A 6,806-nucleotide genomic window follows, 5' to 3' on the forward strand; every position below is an offset into this window, starting at 1 on the left:
TGGGGTAGGTTGGAGGGCTCTGTAGTGGAATTTCCAGAGACCTGGACCGGGATCTTGTGGAAGCAGAGTGTGGAGAGGGCCTGGGACATGGCCCCACACTCAGGCCCTGGGAAGCCCCTTATATGCCATCCCTGGGGCCAGCTCCATAGGCATCTTCTCTTGCCGGCCCCTCCCTTCCCTTCTCCGAGAATCCTAGAGGTCCCAGCTTGTCGAATATTAGTGACGCAGGCTCTGAGGATGTCAGAATTTTAGCATCATTCATGTTTTCAAAAATTAGCTCTTGAGCATGAACCATGCACTTTGCCCTGTGCCAGGGCCTGGGGACTGATGCCCAGGTGGGTGGGAGGAAAAAGGAAACAAGTGAAGACACATACGAGCAAGCATGGACTTCACCATGTTCTTTTGTGAATGATTATCACTTTTAATTTCAAGAGTGTTACTCGTGGTAAAGCATCAAACAATTGTAAGGGTAGAAAGTGAATTTCTCCTTTTCAAATCCTGTCTGCCCCACACCCCACTCCAGAGCTATCTGTTCTTGAAGTGTTCATCATTAGAGAACCCCTGGATTGTCCGGTGCTTATGCAGTGGTGTGAATGTGGTTACATAAACATACCAGCATCTATAGTTCCCTCTCGCTGCTCTCTCTCACATTTCTCTCTCGTTTCCCTCCCCTGGGATTATTCCATGCCCAATGTGCCTGCTGGTATCCCACTGCCCAGGACCCAGGGGCTTCATCTTGCCGCCTCCTTTGATGGGCTGAGGGCTGAATCACAGTCTCCAGCTCAAGAATCTTAGCTGTGGTGTCTTTGAAGGCACAGAACTACTGTGCCTTTGGGCACATAGATTCTTTGAGTTGTGAAGTTGTAGCATTTTGAGACAGAGAACCACAGATTGTAGGATTGCTGCACCTTAGCATTGAAAGAAGTGTCGAATCTTTGCCAGGGGACCTCTTTCCTCAGAGCCCTGTGGGAGCCAGGGCTCAAAGCCACATCCAGAGAAGAAAATACATTTGAAGACGCCAGATCTCCTGGGTTCATCCCCAGAAATTCTGTTTTGGAGGATCTGGGGTGTAGCCTGAGAATCTCCACATCTCAGTTCCCCTGACAGTGGGATCCTCCAGCCTGACCCTCCACAGGGATGTCACCCTGTTGCAGCCAAATACCCTAATCCTGGCTGGGTCCTACCGCCTTGTCCTCAAGGACCACTGGGGCACTCCAGCTCCCAGTCCATGTGGGGTAGACAAGTAAGAGGCTGTTCTGCTTGAACATTGCAGGGAAGGTGCTCACGCCATCACTTCTCCTTCTTTATCCTCAGACGGGGTGGCACAGACCTGCTATTGGTGGAACTGATCACCCATTTTCTTCTCTAAGCTTCTTTGTCCTGGGTGCCAGCCCTGTCACTCCTGTATCCTGGTTTGAGTTGAATCACAAGGATGGTTCCCACTGAGGGCTGTTTGAAAGGGTCTGATAACAGGTGTAAACTAAGTCTGAGACAGGTATAATCGCTCCTCATGCTCTTCTTTCCCAAGCCTCAGGTTCCCCATTTGTGAAATGGGCATGAACATCACGCCCCCTGTCTGGGTATCTGTTTCCTCCTCCACTTTTGTTTTTAGTCCTGCAGTTGGAGGCAGGCAGATCCCTCTCCTTGCTTCCTTGCTCCTCTGCTGTGCGAGCCGGAGGCTCAGCCATGCCCATCACGTTGGCCTGCTGGGCCTCAATCTGTCGGTAGCACCTGCCTGACTGGGGCAGCCAGACCGCCCCTAGGCCCTAGAGTCTTCAGGACCACTGAAGGGGGTGCCTCCATAAGTTTCTGGAGTCTCCCTGGAGTTGCCTAGCCCCTTGCCAAGGGTTGTCTAACAGAGGAGACCCTTCTGCCCTCTTCCTTTCTTCTGTGGGCCTTGCCAGCCACCGTCTCGGAGGCACCCATGGGTCCTGGCCCAGATCCCACAGCAGATGTCCTGGCTCTGAAGCTCAAGGACCAGGTGACCAGGCTCTGGGCCCCATCTTGACCCAGATGTCCTCCTGGTGGCCTTATCACCAATGTGGCTGGGTGGGTCCTGGGATCCTCCACTTAACCTGTGTAGGTGGACAGGGAGTAAATGGGGAGAAGCACCCCTGGGAGCTGTGACCTAAACCTGTGGGCTCAGTTTTCGCATCTGTGAAATGGGAACTCTAAGGAAAATGGATTGAATGAATCTGTACACCTGACATCATGACTGGGTCGGGGAAGGTGCACTGGGGCAGGAGCCTAGAGGATCTCAGTCATGTTTAGAAAAGAAAACAGATGCAGGAATAGTAGGGAGAAAATTGGGCCTTATGTTAGTTTCCCATGGTTGCCATAACAAATGACTGCGAACTGGGTACCTCCAAAACGGAGTTATGGTCTTTAGTTCTAGAGGCCAGAAGTCCAAAATTAAATGTCGTCAGGACTGATCTCTACTTACTGCTAGGAGAAAGTCTGTTCCCTGCCTCTCTCCCTGCTCCCCTGGCTGCCAGCAACCCTGTGTTCCTTGACTTGTAGGCACGTCATTCTCTTCGCTGCCTCTATCATCCCATCACCTTCCCTCTGTGTCTTCTCTTCTCTTCTAAGGACACTTGTCACTGGATTTCGTTTCCTCCTAACCCAGGATGATCTCATCTCCAGATCTTTATCTTAATGATATCTATAAAGGCCCTTTATCTAAATAAGGTCAAGTTAACAGGCTCCAAGTGGACATGTCTTTTTTTGAGGGACCATCATTCAACCCACTGCCCATGGTCAACCTGGGCATGCTGCTTTGTATCTTGATTTTTTTTCTTTTTTAGGAAAAACATTCTGTTTTAACAATGTGTCTTGGAGACTGATAGCATTGAGGTTATATACTTGGTTGCTGTTTCTTATGAACTGTGTGTCCTTGGGCAAATTACCCAACTGCTGTGTCTCAATGTGCACATCTACAAAATGGAGGTATTAATAGTCCTTCCCTGCACTGGGTTGTCGGGGGCAATCAGAGGTAACACGCACCTGGGAGAGGGAGGCCGTGATAGATGACATCTTCCATTAGTATATCAGTCAGCAAAGTGGTTTTGTAATCTAACTGGTATTTTGCACATGAAGTTGGATTTCTGTTTAGTTAGCCTGCCTCGTTCTGGTGCACTTCCAGGTCTCCATCTAGCCCTTGGCTGTTATTGCGCATAATGCTGCTATGGATATCTGGAGTCTTAGGTTCCCATGCCTGGACTGTCTATGAAAATAGTTCTCAAAATGGCCCTGTCAGGGCTGGGTCCTGTGCCTTTGTGACTTTGAGAGCTGTCACTACTGTGCCCTCCACAGTGCGCCCTGGTTCCTCATCCCTTGGCAGAGTTGCATGTTGCTCTTCCCCCTGCAGAGCTAAGCATGCCTTTGTCACAACCATGGATTCCAGTGTGGCCCATCACCCAGATCTTCCAGTCCTGGAGCCTCCGCTTCTGCAGCTTCACTTGCGTTGTCTGTGTTAGAGGCAGGTGGAACATCTTTTCATGTTAAAAAAACCTTTTGTAGTTCCTTTTCTGGAAGCTGCTGGTTCCTGCATGGAGGTTATTTTCCTGACCTTCATCCTTGCTCCAGGTTGAATCTCTGGGAGTCAGTGGGATGCTCCTGTCTCATGTGGGGCTATCTCCCATCCTGGGGTTAACCCCAGGGACAGGGAGCAGCTGCCCCATTTCACAGGCATCAGAAACAAGACTCAGAACCTGCTCAGCAGACCATCCTATCTCTGGGCAGCCCAGTCTGCACCTGCAGCCTGAGGGGGTCTCCACAGGCACATGATGCCCCCCAAAGATCCCTGTGGCTAGAGGGAAGGGGCTCGGTCCACTCCTGGCCTCTTACCCTGATCTCTTCTCTGGACCACCGGTTGTGTCCCTCTGAACCATTGCATTGTCATGGCCTCATGCCATATGGCCCAGGGAACCTGGCTGTCCTCAGCCCCCTTCATTGGCTCCCATTCTGGACAGGATATTTTGGGGGCTTCAGCAAAATGCATGCCCTGGTGGCAAATTCAGCAGCCAGTGGTGTCACTTCTCAAGAAGTGGAATGACGTTGCACTGAGACTTGGCACCCAAAAATAATAATGAAAATGACTTTCCCCCCAGTGTCTTCTAGTGCCAGGCTCAGAGCTTTCCAGAACATTATTTAATTTAATTCTCAAAATGTCCTGGCTGGGGTGGGGGATGGGGAGCAGGGCTTGAGAGATGAAGCCATTGAGGGAGGCAGGTGGCCAAGCCACATTTAGACCCGGATTGGAAAGCCTCATAAATAGGCCTCAGTTTCTCTTGAGAAGCACAGAGTCCTTGAAGATGCCTCAGGTTCTTCCTTGAGAACAGACAAAGCTGCCCTGGGATGAGGATCAGGAAGATGTCTTGTCAATGAACATCTCTGGCCTCGAGTGGCAGTATTGGAACTAGGTAGACTTGGAATAAATGGGGCTCCCCTCCCCTGTTGTGTGACTCAAGGCAAGCAGCTTTACCTCTTTGAGCCTTACTTACCAACTCTGAGAAATGGGGCTAATTCAATACTGTTTGAACTGTGATCTTTCTGGATACATGTCACCACTGTGCCCTCCATAGTCTGCCCTGGTCCTGGGTACCACGACCTGGGTACATTTGGAATTCTGGATGACAGAGGGTTATTAGTCCCATCCATTTTACAGTGGGGGAAACTGAGGCCCCAAGAAGGGAAAGGCCTGGCAGAGCTGATGCCCACACTGTAGCCCTCCATCCCCTGTGATCTCAGCCACAGCACATGGCACTGGTCCTGTCTACCTCATTCTTCCCACTATGAGACCAGGATAGAAAGGCAGGCCATTGCTTGCTTTCCTGCTCTTGTAAGGGAAAGATCTAAGCCAAGGTCTTGCTAAAACTCTCGGAGTTTTAGTCTTGCCCCCTTTATCCATTTCTTAGGTAGAGATAGGGCTTGCATCTCTCCCTCAAGGAGTCCCCAACCCTCAGGGCTGAGCTCTGTGTGTCCATGGACATGGAGGGCAGGTGTATTGGCCTGTCCATTCCATGAATCTATCTGTGTATATTGTGTGTTAGCAGCAGCTTTGCTGCTTGGGGAGACACGGATCTATTGACCACTTATTACTTCACTCACTCATTCATTTAACTTTGGGTGGGTCCAAAGCTAAATGAATATGCATAGTCTGAGTAGAAGTCTCTGCCAGTGGTGCCAGTGTTGGTGGTAACAGAGCAGAGAAGATGCCCTAGGGAAGGGTACTCTGGCCCCTGACCCCACTGGAGGCTACTGTGGCACATTGACTTCCAGATGAGTGTTCAGCCACTGAGCCATTACAGAGCCCCCGAGGACCATAAAATAGTTTTTCTTTGTATATGACATGATCATCTATGTTAAAAACAAAAGAATTGACCAAAAAAAAAATCACTGGAACTAATAAATGATTATATCAGGGTTGCATGATATAAGATTAATATCCAGAAGTTAGTAACTTTCCTATATGCCAGCAACAAACAAGTGGAATTTGTGATTTAAAACATATCACCATGGATTCATGTCCCAGTAAAATAATTAGGTAAAAATCTAGCAATATATGTACAATATCTATAAATGAAAACTATAAAACTCTGATGATGGAATTAAAAGAAGAACTAAGTAAATGGAAAAAAATTCCGTGTTCATGGATAAGAAGACTCTGTATTTTCAAGATGTCAGGTCGTCCCACCTGAGCAATGGATTCAATACAATCCCAATCAGAATATTAACAAGGTGTTTTATAGATACTGACAAACTGATTTGTATGGAGAGACAAAGTCTCAGAGCAGTCAACACAATATTGAAAGAGAAGGACAAAGTTGGAGTGCTGCTACTACCTGACTTCAAGACCTACTATAAAGCTACCTTAATAAGATGGTATGGTATTGTTAAAAGAATAGACAAATAGATCAGTGGGACAGAATAGAGAGTACAGACATACCCCATAAATATAATCAACTAATCTTTGACAAAGGAGAATGGAGCAAAGCGTTTTTTCAACAAATGGTGCTGAAACAAGTAGACATCCAAATACAAACAAAAACAAAAAAATCAAAAACAAATCAGCAACACAGAGCTGCTGCCTTTCACAGAAATTAACTCAAAATGAATCATAGACTTAATGTAAAACACAAATCTATAAAAATCCTGGAAGATAATGTAGAGGAAAATTTAGATGATGTTGAGTATGGTGATGAATTTTTATTTTTTTTTACATTTTATAATTCATTTTATTTTATTATATATATATTTATTACGTCATCCTTCATTTTGGACAATGTATGATTTCCCCGTGAAATTCCCACCACCAATTCACCAGTGCACCATCACCATAGTCCCTTGTGCTCTTCCCACTGCTGTCCTGATCCTTTAGATATAATACCAAAGACACAATCCAAGTAAGAAGCAACTGACAGATTGGACTTCTCTTTTGTGAAAGACAATATTAGGAGAATTAGAAGATAAGCCACGGACTGAAGGAAGGGATATATTTTCAAAAGACATATCAGATAAAGAACCATTGTGCAAAATATACAAAGAGCTCCTAAAACTCAAGGATAAGAAAACAAATCACCACGATTGAAAAATGGGTCAAAGGCCTTCACAAATACCTCGGTAAAGAAGATCTACAGATGGAAAGTAAATATATGAAAAGATGCTCAATGTCTTATGTCATTTGGGACGTGTAAATCAAAACATCTAGCACTACACATCTATTAGAAAGACCGAACTCCAAAACACTGACAACCTCAAATGCTGGGAGGATGAGGAGCGTTCCTTCATTGCTGGTGGGATTGCAA

The sequence above is a fragment of the Talpa europaea genome (assembly GCF_964194135.1).
Source record: "Talpa europaea genome assembly, chromosome: 7".
Lineage (NCBI taxonomy): Eukaryota > Metazoa > Chordata > Mammalia > Eulipotyphla > Talpidae > Talpa > Talpa europaea.